Below are 16,431 nucleotides of genomic sequence, written 5' to 3'. Positions count from 1 at the left end.
AAGCAAGGAAGACCGAAAAGATAAATAAGAAAGAATTTAGACTAATATAAGTTTACAACACTCTCCCTAACAAAAGAAGTTCATTAGCACACCAAGCCTATATTTTTTACCAGATGATTTTTGAACTAGGAGAATTGGAATCACCCATGGCGTTAAACATGCAGTTAATTGGATCCTCTTGAACCAGTTTCTCCTGTTAGGGGTCATAAATCTCAATTGTTATGCATTCTTAGGCAGTAAAATTTCAGAAACACGGTTTTAGACCCTAGCACTGAAGAGTTTATTTGAAAGTCAATAACTACAAATGAGAGCTGTTTATTTTCACAGGATTCTCAATTCTCTACAAAGCTTTTATCAGGCAAGGAGTATGACCTTTCAGGTAAACTTATCCATGCAGATCTAAGAGAAGGTTGATTCCTGCTGAAGATAATCCATCCCTCTACACAACACACACACACACCCTCAGATTTTAGTATTATTCCTTCTTTCCACACAGCTCTAATTTTCTTTAAGTAACTATCCACGTTCCTAGCCATGTTCTCACCACTTCAGTTGTACCCTAGCTTCCCCCAGACACCTTGTCACCCGACTTGGCTTAGCAGGATACACTCAGAATCTATCCAACAACTACATAACAACTACATATACTTTATTATTGGGATATTGACTTATTTCAATTCAGGAAAACCCCAATTCAAAGCTACCCTGTGAGGATGAATACATGAGTGATAGGGCTTACTGCGGGGAGATTTAGGTCCAAATTGGAAGCTACAAGTGTATAGAGCAAGAGAAGAAGAAGGAAAGGAAGATTCCACTAGTTGCAGCTTATATGAAGAATACCAAGTAGCAAAGAGATGGCAAGAAGTAAGGAGGCCAGATCTCGGACCTTGTCTCTCTCTACTTTACAGACTATCCTGGGATCTACAGCACACATGTGTAAGGAAGTTAATAAACACATCCAACGTTACTCTATTTTCACAAATGAGATTGGAAATAAAATGTAACAGCAGTTTTTCTACAGAGCCAAGTATTGCAAGCTTGGAATACTAACTGGTTCATTTATTTCACTGATTACCATATGTAGATGAGACACATCAGGCACTGATTTTCAATAAACCACACTTTTAAGTTAACTTGCCTTCTATTTTCATCAATGTATTCATATTCTTGCCTCAAATTTTAACTTCAAATTTTTTAAGATTTCCCCCCAGTCCAAGAGTCTCATTTGCCAAAAAATCAAGTGCTGTTTCTATCATCTCAAGCAATTTCTGCCATCAGCTAATGTGCAACTATAGGGATCAATTACATGTGCTTCACGCAAAATCACTGACAATATTAGTCCAGTCTTATTTCAAATTACTTCTCTTAACTAAAAAAAGATCTGGTATTTAAATAAAAACTTCAAGCAAGGCTGGGAATAGCAAAGTCTTTCCTCATTCTTGCAGATTTTAAAAGTGTTCCATTCTCTCTACACTCACAGTGCTTTGTTATATGGGCAGCATAGGGGAAACTAGAAAGAAATATAAGATAATGACAATGTCCTTGATATCCTGCACTTTAAAAATAGGAGAGCCCCCTCCCCAGTACACATATAATAAAGCAAACCAAGTCTCCATGCACTGCTTCTGGGCAATAAGAAAACTTGCATGGGGAAAACTTTTGGGGAGGAAATGAAGGTGATTTTTAAGCTGCTATTGCAGTTGTATATGACACTGACATTTATTTCCCATAATTCTTGCCCACAGGAAACACATCCTTTAAGAAACTGAATAAAATCAAGTTGGACCTTTTCAAAATCTGCAAGCTATCAACTTCCTGGAAAAGCTTAAACACCCCCAACGCAATCAAATCAATTTAAAGAGCACTGGCATTCAGGCGATGAGGCGGAAGGCAGTCCACCTTGAGAGTACTCCTTATCTGGTTGTTCTTGAGCCTGAATCCTTAAGGGAGAGAGTGCGATGGGAAATGAGAAGAATGCCTCCTCTCCGTGAAACCAGACACCCTTTTGGAATCTGGGCTGAGCGCTAGAATCTGGATCCCACCCCCTTGCCTACCTCCAGGCTCCAGTAAGCAGCGGTTGGCTTCCTCCCCTCCGCTCCTTCCGCAGCAGCGGACACACGGATCCCGAGCAGCCTGAAGCCTGGGTCCCGCAGAGCGCTCGTGCCAAGCGCTTCTCTCCACTAGTTATCAAATTAGAAAAAGGACAGAGACGCGCAACCAGGATGGTGGTTAAAATCCAGGTTTTAGGCACCAGCGTCCCAGAAGGTTCCGACGCTTCTTCCGTACTCTTACCCAGCTCTTTCGCCTGGCAAACGGTTACCCAGGGACGTGTGAGCCCCTGGCAGCAGCTCCTTCTCTTCTGCTCTGCCTGATCCCTCCAATCTCCGCCGCCGCTGCCACCCTGCACGCACCGCTATCCACTCACCGCACAGAGAGGAGGCCTGGCAGACAGCGCCGGGGGAGGAGAATGGATTAAACGGATAGATTTCTCGGGTAGGGGAAGAAAAACTTTGATGTTGGAAATGCACACACAGGACTGAGAAGAAACCCTAACAAGTTGCAGGTGCCGGGGCGGGGAGGACGCTTTCTCCAGCTCTGAGATAAATCACCCCAGACCAAAGCAGGGAGAGGAAGCTCTGTGCTCCTCGAGCGATCCCAGAGCGCACTTCGTAATATCTGGTCTTCGAGTCTACTGGAAAAGCACAGGGTACGAGAAGCCCTGTTGGTTCTCTCCTGGGATGCAAAACCAAATGCGCCTCCAGCTGAAGAGGCTGGCGGGGGAGTCAGTACAAAGAGGTCAGACAGAAACGCAGATCCAGGAAGAGCGAGGGGCAGCCAGGGTTGCGCCTGCTAGAGCAGAGGCGCGACTCCCTTCGGGCAAAGCGACTGCTACAAACTCCGTTCCCTCCTACTCAGGGACGGGCACATTTAAGGGCTTGAACAGACGTCAGCACCAGCTGAGCTCCAGGGGTGAGCTCCAAGGCTCCCGCCCCGCAGGCTGTAGCGCGCAGACGGCGACCTGCTTGCGCCGCTGAATGACCTAGAGTAGAACACAGCGCTGGTTGGTGGCTGTTTGTCAACCCCCAGAGCCCATCGTGAAGCCCATCGTAAGTGGTGTACCGGTGGTATTTACTGCGGTAGGTGCACTTGCCTAGTTGAACAGAGCCAGAGCTGCGTGAGTGGGATCTGACCACTCTGGGCGCATTCAGCATTAGGTCATCAAGGCGCTCAACACTTCAAGGGAAGTCACCTCCCTCTTTCGCGATGGCTTGAGTCATCGCTCTGATTCACTTTGCAAAGTTAGTTGAAATAGACGCCTTTTAAAATATAAAGGGATTAAAAAATTTCAATCTTGAAATTCCAATCAAGACAATATTCAAATCTTTACTTTATCCCCACTTGCATATTTCCTAATTCAAAGTTACAACGGATGAAACTATTCGAGTTTAAAAAAACAAACAAACAAACAAAAAAACCCTGAACTCTTTTTCTTAAGTGATTTTCATGCTTAGACACTCACTAGGAACTTAGGAGCCTTTGCACAAGGACATGGTATTTCTACTTACTTACTTTAAGTGGCATTTTCTAACGGTTTTGTGGCCATTTCCAGGTGGGCAGCAAGGAGTTAAATTCAAAGTCATAACTGTTATTAAAAAAGAATTTTGTTTCTTTATCCTTTGTAAAACGACCAAGTATGTTTCCAACTGAGTTTTACACTTTGCCTGAACAATAATGTAACATGTATCTGCTATATTTTTGAAGTAATAGAATAAGATTAGACAAGGGTGGAAAAATAATTCAGAAAACAGGATTCACACCTCCACAGCCCTTTCCTAAATTTCCTTCAGGAAGAACGTAATTAAGGGAGTAGGTGCCCAAGCTCTGTTCTGGGCACCTTGTGACTTTCAGTGTCCTGCCTAGGGATAATAGAATGGGAAGTCCCAGGATGCAAGGAACCTGCGATTGTAAAGAGAAGATAGCACTTACATTTTCTCCCTTTGTGCATGTCCAACCTAGCCAGGGTAGATTCCCCTTTATCACAATCAGTCCAAGCCCTTTAAAAGTGGCAAATTCAAACTCAGAGCAGGCTCCATATTTGTGCCACCATGCAGGACTGCCCAATGGTCCTCCCTCTAGTGGCCGTCTACAGGAAACACTCGTGTGTGTGTGTGTGTGTGTGTGTGTGTGTGTGTGTCTACACACCATCTTGTGTGCGTGCTGGTTTGTGTGGGAAGATTGATCACTGAGAGAACCCACCAGTCACCTGTACACTGCAGTTTAAAGAGTTTCGTTTTCTTACTCATACCCTGGCCCTGAGCTGGGAGGGTCTTACCAAACTTTATTTTAGAGAGGCATTGCTGTAAATGTGTTGTAAACTGGCAACAGCGAAAGTGTTTTTGCTCTTTGTAGTGAATATATCCCAAAAGTTAGAAGTTGGGATTGGGGAGGGGAGCCTAATATACAAGGACTTTGGAAAAACATCAACAGCATAAACCAACCAGTGTTTCTTCAAATAAATGAAACTTCCTAAGAAGTCGGGACAGAGTTAATTTGTTTTGTTGTTGCCTATACCTTGTACTCCGTTTGGTTCAAAGTCTCCCGAAGTTCAGCACTCCCTCAAAAAGCTTTTGGGTTGGGGAGGGTTTCATCACAGTAAAAAGAACTGAAGGCCTGCGCCTGTCTCCTTGGAACCAAGAGGGTCCCTTCCCACCTCACGGTTTTCTGGCTTTCTGGGAGGCCAGTAACTTCAGGGATCCTCACTTGTGACCAGCGGAGGCAAGCCTATCTGGCGAATCCCCAGGTTTTCCATCTGACTCAGAGTCAGGGTACGGGGTAAGGGACAGCCCTGGATGGAGGGGGAAACACGTAGGCGTCCATGTCTCAGGTCTGGTGGGAGCAAACCCGTGAAAGGACATAGCGGGAACTCCCTTCTGGACAGGAGCCTCAGGGTGTCCTGGCCTCAGCTGCTGGGCTGGTGCTGGTTCATTAGGAGGAAAGAGATACCCCGACCATTTACGAATCAGATCGTCACGCGCCGCAAGACCCAACACCAGCGGCTCCCTCAGCCAAGTAGGTACGAAATCCGAGTCTAATCCCCGCTTAGGGGTTGAGTCGCTTTCCCAGAAGAGGAACGGTAGACCTAGCAAAGGCGGCAATGCTCACGGGAGATTTTCTAGCGCGCAATGTTGCTCCCTTCACTCACCTCACTCCCACCTCTACCCACACACACACACGATTAGATGGCTCTGATTCGAAAGGACACAGAAAAGGCCTCACTCTCTGTTGTCCCCTCCAACGCCTGCGCCCAGGCGAATGCCCGGAGCTACCCGGAATCTGAGCCCCTGTGCAACAACCTCTGCGCGCTGTGCCAGCGGCGGGCCACGGTGTCCGGGACAGACACAAGCACGCAGCCTCAGCCAGCCACCGGGACGATCCCGGCTGTAGTCTAGGCGTCCGGAAGCAAATGCCTGACAGCTTCTCCCACGAACTCGGTGAGCGGGCTCTAAGAGACCTTTTCTTCCACAAGAGCTTCCGATCTGCGAGCTGGAGAGGCGGCCAACTGCGGGACGAGCGCGCCCCCAGCGCTGCCGGGCGCGTCGGGAATTGCAGTCGGCGCGCTCCCGCCCGCTGAGCGCGCTCTCCTCCAGGCCTGAGAGGTAGGCGCTGGGGCAAAGCGCCTAGAGGGAGGGAGGGCTGCAACTTTGTATGAGGTCCTTCCTCCTCTGTTTCCCTTCTGGGACACCGACTTTTCATCTCAACCAGATCACCAGGTCCTGGTTGTTCCTTTGACTCTAACCAGATTCACCTGCGTCCCTGCCCCAAGTAACAGGCGACCTAAGTGAGTGAGTGAAAGTCCCTCTGTCGTGCCGACTCTTACATGGTTAAGAGGGTTGACTACTTCATTAGAGACAACAATTCACCTGATGTATTCAGAATATAATATTTTTGGCAAAGTCTTTTTTTGTTATATTCATAAGTGAGAACTAAAATATACTGAAAAATAAGTGCTAGGAGTCTTTGAAACTAAGTATGAGTGTTGTGTTACCAAATGAAAGTCACTCAGTTGTGTCCAACTCTTAGCGACCCCATGGACTATACAGTCCATGGAATTCTCCAGACCAGAATACTGGAGTGGGTAGCCTTTCCCTTCTCCAAGGGATCCTCCCAACCCAGGGATCGAACCCAGCTCTCCCGCATTGCTGTCGGATTCTTTACCAGCTGAGCCGGGTGACAAAACACGATATTCACTAACTAGCATGAAGTGAGAATCCGCTCTTTGGATCATAAGATCAAGGTTCCAAAAACTCTAGGAAATAACTTCCTCTTGAATGCGTCTCAAAGAATCAACCTTCTCTGATGCGGCTTTAGATGAGTCAGAACGATGCTTCCTTCAGCTAATCCAAGCATGCCCTCCCTGCCTTTTCCTCTCCTTCTTTGATAAATGAAAGAAATAGAATCTGTAATATTGGAAAGACTAGCAATTGTTTTTGCTTCTGTAAGCTAAATGATACATTTTATTTACTGTCCTAAGTGAAAGTATTTTGATGCAGTACCTACAGTAGAAGAGCTACACATATCAATAGTAATTAATTAGATGAAATTTGCATGATAGTAAATAGTATTTATTTTTCTGAGCTCCAAAATCACTACAGATGGTGACTGCAGCCATGAAATTAAAAGACGCTTACTCCTTGGAAGGAAAGTTATGACCAACCTAGATAGCATATTCAAAAGCAGAGACATTACTTTGCCAACTAAGTTTCGTCTAGTCAAGGCTATGGTTTTTCCTGTGGTCATGTATGGATGTGAGAGTTGGACTGTGAAGAAGGCTGAGCGCCAAAGAATTGAGGGTTTTGAACTGTGGTGTTGGAGAAGACTCTTGAGAGTCCCTTGGACTGCAAGGAGATCCCACCAGTCCATTCTGAAGGAGATCAGCCCTTGGATTTCTTTGGAAGGAATGATGCTAAAGCTGAAACTCCAGTACTTTGGCCACCTCATGCGAAGAGTTGACTCATTGGAAAAGACTCTGATGCTGGGAGGGATTGGGGTCAGGAGGAGAAGGGGATGACAGAGGATGAGATGGCTGGATGGCATCACTGACTTGATGGACATGAGTCTCAGTGAGCTCCGGGAGTTGGTGATGAACAGGGAGGCCTGGCGTGCTGCGATTCATGGGGTTGCAAAGAGTCGGACACGACTAAGTGACTGATCTGATCTGATCTGATCTGAAATAGTATTGATTTTCTTTTATTATGACCTGATTTAGTTATTAAAAAAATCTTATGACAAATCACTTCCTTAGATCTAGAGAAAATTCATCTATAACATGAAAACAGAAATACTACCTTTAAAATATTGTTCATTTACGAATACATTATATATATATTAATATTCTTATAGATTAAGTCATGATACTTGGAGATCCTGGTCAAAAATGATAAAAGTGAATCTCAAAAAGATATTGGAGAAAGATGGGACATTGGAGGGAAATATTTAGGGAAATAGTCTGTAACTAAATATTTGCTTTGTTATATCTATATTTTGAAACAGTTGATAGTTAAAATATTAACTTTATTTTATTGTTGTTTTAAAGTTTATATTCAATTTATAATGATTATATTTGCTATATTCTGCATCTTGTGCAATATATCAAAGTAACTTATATCAAATAGTTTGTACCTCTTAATTAGTTCAGTTCAGTTGCTGAGTCGTGTCTGACTCTTTGCAACCCCATGAATCGCAGCACGCCAGGCCTCTCTGTCCATCACCAACTCCCGGAGTTAACTCAAACTCACATCTATCAAGTCAATGATGCCATCCAGCCATCTCATCCTCTGTCGTCCCTTTCTCCTCCTGCCCCCAATCCCTCCCAGCATCAGAGTCTCTTCCAATGAGTCAACTCTTCGCAGGAGGTGGCCAAAGTACTGGAGTTTCAGCTTTAGCATCATTCCTTCCAAAGACTACCCAGGGCAGATCTCCTTCAGAATGGACTGGTTGGATCTCCTTGCAGTCCAAGGGACTCTCAAGAGTCTTCTCCAACACCACAGTTCAAAAGCATCAATTCTTTGGCGCTCAGCTTTCTTGATAGTCCAACTCTCACATCCATACATGACTACTGGAAAAACATAGCCTTGACTAGATGGACCTTAGTTGGCAAAGTAATGTCTCTGCTTTTGAATATGCTATCTAGGTTGGTCATAACTTTCCTTCCAAGGAGTAAGCGTCTTTTAATTTCATGGCTGCAATCACCATCTACAGTGATTTTGGAGCCCCCCAAAAATAAAATCTGACACTGTTTCCACTGTTTCCTCATTTCCCATGAAGTGATGGGGTCAGATGCCATGATCTTAGTTTTCTGAATGCTGAGCTTTAAGCCAATTTTTTCACTCTCCTCTTTCACTTTCATCAAGAGGCTTTTAAGTTCCTCTTCACTTTCTGCCATAAGGGTGATGTCATCTGCATATCTGAGGTTATTGATATTTCTCCCGGCAATCTTGATTCCAGCTTGTGCTTCATCCAGCCCATTGTTTCTCGTGATGTACTCTGCATATAAGTTAAATAAGCAGGGTGACAATATACAGCCTTGACGTAGTCCTTTTCCTATTTGGAACCAGTCTGTGGTTCCATGTCCAGTTCTAACTGTTGCTTCCTGACCTGCATATAGGTCTCTCAAGAGGCAGGTCAGGTGGTCTGGTATTCCCATCTCTTTCAGAATTTTCCACAGTTTATTGTGATCCACACAGTCAAAGGCTTTGTCATAGTCAATAAAGCAGAAATAGATGTTTTTCTGGAACTCTCTTGCTTTTTTCCATGATCCAGTGGATGTTGGCAATTTGATCTCTGGTTCCTCTGCCTTTTCTAAAACCAGCTTGAACATCTAGAAGTACCTCTTAACACTTTACCCCTATGTTGACTTCCCATACTTCCCCCTTCCCAGTGGTAACCACTAGTTTGTTCTTTATATACATGAGTCTACTTCTTCTCTAGTATATTTTCTAGTTTGTTTTATTATTTACATTTCACGTATAAGTGATAGCATACAGTATTTGTCTTTTTCTGTCTGACTTATTTCACTTATCATAATGCCCTCCAAGTCCACCCATGTTCCTGCTAATGGCAAAATTTTCACTCTTTTTTTATGGCTCAGTAGTATTCAATTGTGTGTGTGAGTGTGTATACAACATCTGTTTCTCCATTCATCTGTTGATGGACTGTTAGGTTGCTTTCTTTCTTGGCAGTTATAAATAATGCTGATATAAACATCAGGTGCATGTATCTTTTAGTATTATTGTTTTGTTTTTTGGTATACACCAAGAAGTACAATTGCTGGTTCATATAGAAGTTCTATTTTTATTTTTTTTTAAAGAAACCTCCATACTGTTTTCCAGGTGGTGGCACCAATCTACATTCCCTTCAACAGTATCTGAGGGTTTCGTGTTTTCCACATTCTCACCAATATCATTATTTGTGTTCTTTTTGTTGATAGCCATTCTGACAGGTGTGAGGTACTATCTCATTGTGGTTTTGATTTGCATTTCTTTAATAATTAGCAGTATTGAGCATTTTTCATGGACCTGTTGGCTATGTGCACTTCCCCTTTGAAAAAAATGTCTATTCATTTTTTCTGCTTATTATTTTCAATGATGAAGTTCTTTTTTTTTTAATTTTTTTAACTTTATAGAATAATAGTTGTTTATAATATTATATAAGTTACAGGTGTACAATAGAGTGATTCACAATTTTTAAAGGCTATAATCCATTTATAGTCATTATAAATTATTGGCTATATTCCCTTGAAAAATATTTCCTTGTAGCTTACTTTTTTTTGGTTATGTAATTTAAATATAACAGTGTATACATGTTAATAAATTGGGTTGCTTATTTTTTTATGCTGAGTTGTATGAACTCTTTATATATGCTGGCTGTTAATTGTTTATGTGTCATATCATTTACAAATAATTTCTCCCATTTCATAAGTTTTCCTTTTATTTTTTTTTTTGATGATTTCTTTTGCTGTGCAAAGGAGAAGAAGAAAGATTAATGGAATCCAAATTGGAAAGGAAGAAGTTAAACTTTCACTGTTTGAAGATGACATGATATGATACATAGAAAATCCTAAAGATACCACCAGAAGACTATAGAGCTGATCGGTGAATTTGGTAAAATTGCAGGATACAAAATGCAAAAATGCAAGATACAAAAATCTGTTGCATTTCTATACACTAACGAAAAGCTATCAGAAGAATAAATTTAGGAAACAATTCCAGTTACAACTTCATCAAAATGGTAGAAACCTAGGAATAAGCCTACAAAAGGAGGTAAAAGACTTGTACTCAGAAAACTGTAAGACACTGATGACAGAAACTGAAGACCATAGATGGAATGGTATACTGTGTTCATGGACTGGAAGAACTAATATTTTTAAATGACCACATTACCCAAGGCAATATATGGATCCAGTGAAATCTCTAACAAAATTCCAAGGACACTTTTATAGAACTAGAACAAAAAATTTTAAAATGTGTATGGAAACATAAAAGATCCTGAAGAGCCAAAACAATCTTGAGAAAGAAGAACAGAACTGTAGGTACCATGCCCTCTGACTTCAGACTATACTGGTATATGGTGGTGCGTACGTACGTGCTAAGTTGCTTCAGTCATGTCTGATTCTTTGTGACCCTATGGACTGTAGCCCACCAGGCTCCTCTGTCCATGGGATTCTCCAGGCAAGAACACTGGAGTAGGTTGCCCTGTCCTCCTCCAGGGAGTCTTCCTGACCCAGGGATTGAACCTGCGTCTCTTTCATCTTCTGCATTGCCAGGCATATTCTTTACCACTTAAGCCACCTGGAAAGCCAGTATATGGTCAGGCCACCCCAAATGACTGTTCTCTTGCTCTCTGTCCATCCCCTGCTTGATCAGTACTTGCTTCACCTACATCTTACTTATCTAACTGAACTTCCTACCTACTCATCCCACCCCAGCTAGTGACTGTTCTAACTCTTAGATCAGAACATCACCATTGATAGCTCATCAAAAGCGTAGTGATGGGCATGCCCTTCTGCCAGGTAACCAATGAAGAAACCTGACTCAATTCTCCCTGTGACTGGTAAACTTCTCTTCCTCCAAGGAGGAAAGTCTGCCCACAAGTCCTGTCCACCATCAGCCATACACACACATGGCATAGCGTCCCTCCAGGACTGTGCTTCAGACATGTAAGAGCTTGCTAGCAAATAAACTATTGATGTGTCTGTGACTGACTCTGGGCTCTTTCTTTGGTTTTGAATCTGGGCAATCATAGGCCTTGTAGCCCTTCAGGATGCATCCCAACAACTTCAAAGCTACAGTAATCAAACTGGTATGGTATTGGCACAAAAACAGACACAGATCAGTGGAACAGAATAGAAATTCTAGGAATAAACCCACACACTGACAGTCAATTAATCTACAATAAAGGAGGCAAGAATATACAATGGAGAAACTTTCTTCAGCAAGTGGTGCTCAGAAAACTGGACAGCTACTTGTAAAATAATGATATTTCACTAATATCATATACAAAAATAAGCTCAAAGTGGATTAAAGACCTAAATGTAAGATCAGATACTGTAAACTTCCTAGAGGAAAACATAGGCATAACATACTTTGACATAACTTATAACAATAATTTCTTAGACCTGTCTCTTAAAATATAGGAAATAAAAGCAAATATAAACAAATGGGACCTAATTGAACATTTTTATTTTCAATTGTGGTAAAAAATACATTACATGAAATTTATCATTTTAACCATTTTCAAGTATACAGTTGAGGAGTGCTAAGTTTATGTACATTATTGTGCAACAGAGCTCCAGAACCATTTCATCTTACAAAACTGAAACGCTACACTCATCAAGAAACTTTCTTCTCCTTAGCCCCTGTCTTTCTTTGTCTCTCTCTCTCTTTTTCTGAATGTAGATAACCATCTGCAAGCCAGGAAGGTTTCCTACCATAAACCAAATCCACTGGTACATTGATTTTGAATTTCTCAACTTCCAGACTTGTGAGAAATAGATTTTTGTTATTTAAGTCCACCCAGTCCATGATATTTTGCTATGGCAGCCTGAGCAAACCAATACATATGTTAATTCTATTTTGATTTCTTGGTGAGTCACCATATTGCTTTCCATAGCAGCTGCACCATTTTACATTCCCCTCTATAAGGTACAATGTTCTTATTTCTCTACATCCTTGCTCACACTTGTTACTTTCTGTTTTATTGATAATAATCTTTCTAGAAAGTGTGAAGTTGTTAGGGGATACATTGACTGAAACAATCTACCTGACCAGGCACCACAGTATTCATTTGCATGAGTTATTTTATGACAGGAGGTCCTGGTAAGGAACATGGAATCAATAGGCCACCACTAACCAAAAGAGTTTGGGAAAGGTCAATAGGAGACACGTGTGTCTTACTATCTCTCAGAATCCTTGCTGGTATCCATACTGGCTGAACAATATGTGTTTCCCCAAGAAGGACTCTGAGTCAGAATGATTGGCCAAAGATAGCCTGGAAACTAAAACCATTACTATAAAACCCGAGGCTGTGAGCCAGGTGGCAGAGCAGTCCTTTTGGTTTCCCTTACCCTCCTTCTCTCCACCCAGCACCCCTTGCCAATAAAGTCTCTTGCTTTGTCGGGATGTGTGGCTCCTCAGAGAATTAATTTCCATGTGTTAGACAAGAACCCTCTTTCAGGCCCTGGAAGGGGTTCCCCTTCCTGTGACAAGGTGATATCTCATTGTTTTGATATGAATTTCTCTAGTGATTAATGATATTGAGCATCTTTTCATATGCTTGTTGGTCATCTATATATAATTTCTGAAAAAACGTTCAAGTCTTTTTCCCACTTTAAAATCCGTTTGTTTTTGAGTTGTAGGAGTTCTCTGTATTTTCTGGATTAATCCCCTATCAGAAATTTGATTTGTAAGTATTGTCTTTCAGTCTGTAGGTTTCCTTTTCGTTCTGTTGATAGTGTCCTTTTATGCCCAATAGTTTTTAAGTTTGGAGTGTATTTGTGTGTGAGTGTCTCTATCTTTATGTTAAACTATTATCTTGTCTCAATGATAGCATTCATATTTTGGACATACATGTAACAATTGTAACTTTCCATAATAAATGAATTTTCTGATAAGTCATGATTTTTCCTACTCCATATTAATATGAAAACTATCCTTCTGATTAACTTGTTCTATATTTCAAAGTATTATTTGGCTGTGGCTTAATGTTGATGGTTAATGATCTCACATATCTTAGTTTTTGAAAGTTTAATATATTGCATATATTAGGGAAAAGTAATATACTTGTAAAGTTAGCATCTGAGGCTTCTTTTTAAAAGTTATTTTGAAAAAGTATATTTACTATAAAATATTCTACATATAAACATAAAATCCTATATGTATTTAACTATGAAAATGTTAACCAATCCAACTTTAGGAAAAAAGGAGTGATTCATTTGTTAAAGGAAAACAATTAAAATACATGTGTGTTGAAATATAGGTCTAATTATACTTTCAGTAGGGTATACTTTTGAATTGTTATTTGTACTCTATTCATATATGATGTTCATATCTTGACACAAAGCAGAATTAAGATATTCTTTACAATACAACCTTGTTTTCTTTCTAAAGTAATTATTTTAATCTCAGATTTTATATTTTGTTTCCAAAATAGAAGATAATATAAATAAGTAAATGATAAAGTAAGACTTTAGGACCCTATATAATTATGCATCTTTTATAATAAAGTTCAGTTGTGTCAAATATATGTATACAATTCCATGAAAGGGAAGAAGAGGAAGACTATATTTATAAAGCATATCAATCCACATTAAACATGGGACAATTTATTTAGCTTACTATTTTCTAATTACTGCAGCCATGAAATTAAAAGACGCTTACTCCTTGGAAGGAAAGTTATGACCAACCTAGATAGCATATACAAAAGCAGAGACATTACTTTGCCAACAAAGGTTCGTCTAGTCAAGGCTATGGTTTTTCCTGTGGTCATGTATGGATGTGAGAGTTGGACTGTGAAGAAGGCTGAGCGCTGAAGAATTGATGCTTTTGAAGTGTGGTGTTGGAGAAGACTCTTGAGAGTCCCTTGGACTGCAAGGAGATCCAACCAGTCCATTCTGAAGGAGATCAGCTCTGGGATTTCTTTGGAAGGAATGATGCTAAAGCTGAAACTCCAGTATTTTGGCCACCTCATGCGAAGAGTTGATTCATTGGAAAAGACCCTGATGCTAGGAGGGATTGGGGGCAGGAGGAGAAGTGGACGACAGAGGATGAGATGGCTGGATGGCATCACTGACTCGATGGACATGAGTCTGAGTGAACTCCGGGAGTTGGTGATGGACAGGGAGGCCTGGCGTGCTGCGATTCATGGGGTCACAAAGAGTCGGACACGACTGAGCGACTGATCTGATCTGATTTTCTAATTAAGAGATTCAGATAAGTTTTGATTGAGGTAAATGGACAAGAGTTTGAGGAAACTTCAGGAGATAGTGAAGGACAGAGAAGCTTGGCATGCTGCAGTCCATGGGGTTTCCAGGAATGGAACATGGCTTAGCAACTGAACAACATCTATGGGTTTATATGTTTAAAATAATAAAGTTTGGATTCTATTTTGCATGAGAATACCTTTGTACCCCCAATTTTAAAAAATGCAGAGAGGGTGGCAGTAGCAGGGGCCAAGGAGGCAGGTGGGGTAAGATAGTGGAACTTGATAAGAAGTACTGTGTGTACTGCCTGGTGGAGGTGAGCTCACTGCACTTCTGCTGTATCAACTGCATGGGCATTGAGCTGTGTGCTCTGAGTACTTCTCAGCTGGTACAGAGATCAGCCACCACTGCCGCTATCATGGCTACTGTTACAAGGAAAATCCAATTCTGATACAATGTTGGAAGTGTTTCTTTGACATGTCTTTTTGTTGCTTTGGTTATTATAATTATACATAATGGCCTGCCTCAGAGAATTCGGCCTCTCTGCCTGACTGTTAAACTAAAGTGCCTTTGTTCGTGATCCTGCCCACCTGTGGATGGCAAGAAGGAAGAAATTAACACATCTACTGCTTGAGACTTGCCATTCTAGGGGATATTTGCAAGATTAATGGCTTTTGTACTTTGTTTCCCCTTCTCTTCCCATCTCTGATCCATAAAAGAACCTAGTATCCAAAAGAAGATAGTTATTTTGAGACATTAGTCTGCCATCTTCTTGGTCAGCCAAATCACCAAATAACATCTTGCCTCAGCACCTCATCTCCAATTCATTGGCCTGTCATGCAGCCTGCAGAACAAGCTTGGATGTAGTAACACTATCAGCTGGTGGCCACAAGGACAACTGCTGCTGGATGCCACTGAGCAGTTTAGCTTTGGAAAATGGGAGGATATGGCTGCTCACATTGAAGCTTTCCAGACTCCCCAGGAAGTATTGGCTGAGCAGCAACAGCTGGACTACCTGCTCTTGTGGGACAACTACAGGATAGAGAAGTATGACCAGGACCCTGAGATCTTTATCAGCTGGCTCTCAACTAAGACTACCATGATGTGGAGATAGAGCTGAAGCTGGCACATACAGACATATGCCTGCAGAAGCTCAAGGGGTGTCAGCAGTGCAAGAAAATCACAGGCGACTACAACTTGGTGCCTGCCTTCCTAGGCAAGAACAAGGAGAAGGAGGCTAAGCATAAGATCACCAGGGAGGATAAGAAGTTGTGATTGAAGCTTCAGCCACTCACACAGTTCATTTCCTGTGAGGAGTTTGACAACCTGTTCCATAACATGCACAAAAAGAAGATGCTGTGCACCAAGATTTGGCAGCTGCAGTGGAACCAGCACAAAGGCATCACCAAGATGGAGGAGTTGGCTAAGCATGAGGTGGCCAAGCACAAGTGCAAGAAGAGGAAGAAGAACAAGATTGAGCCAGGCACCAAGTGAGGTAAGGAGGATGGCTAGGATGGCGAGATCACTGCCACCCAGAACCTGCCCATCTTCAAGCTCCTACTGGATGAGGAGAAGGTGCTCTCCAGCTCACTGAACTTAATCCCCATGTGCTACATGACCATGAAGACCATCATCTTCAAGAACCACCTCCATAAGTGGCAGACATCCCCTCTAAGAGCCAGCTTCTGGGCTATTTGGACAAAGTCCTCAAGAAAAGGATTTTAAGTATATCCAGGGATCCTTCCTAAGCTGTAGCTGTGAAAGCTGGAATGATGCTGTAAATCTTGTAAGCCAAAATGGCAAGGGGTGTAGGAGGAGGGGTTGAGAGGAAACACCTTTCCCCCCCATTATTGCTCATTTTTAACAAATTGAGTTTATTAATTTTTTCCCTTAGGATTTAAATTCTTTATATAGTTTTCTGAAGAAGTAACAGTAACAATCTTATGTCGATCAAG

The 16,431-nt window shown here is 41.8% G+C and overlaps 1 pseudogene; it reads left to right on the top strand.

The window, feature by feature from the left end:
• Window positions 1–11,319: 11,319 nt before the first annotated feature.
• Window positions 11,320–16,224, top strand: LOC102399198 (annotated as a pseudogene).
• The last annotated feature ends 207 nt before the right edge of the window (window positions 16,225–16,431 follow it).

The sequence above is a fragment of the Bubalus bubalis genome, chromosome 23, assembly GCF_019923935.1.
Source record: "Bubalus bubalis isolate 160015118507 breed Murrah chromosome 23, NDDB_SH_1, whole genome shotgun sequence".
NCBI classification, from domain to species: domain Eukaryota; kingdom Metazoa; phylum Chordata; class Mammalia; order Artiodactyla; family Bovidae; genus Bubalus; species Bubalus bubalis.
The sequence above is the reverse complement of the archived record's forward strand: the minus strand, read 5'-3'. Positions and strand labels throughout refer to the sequence as shown.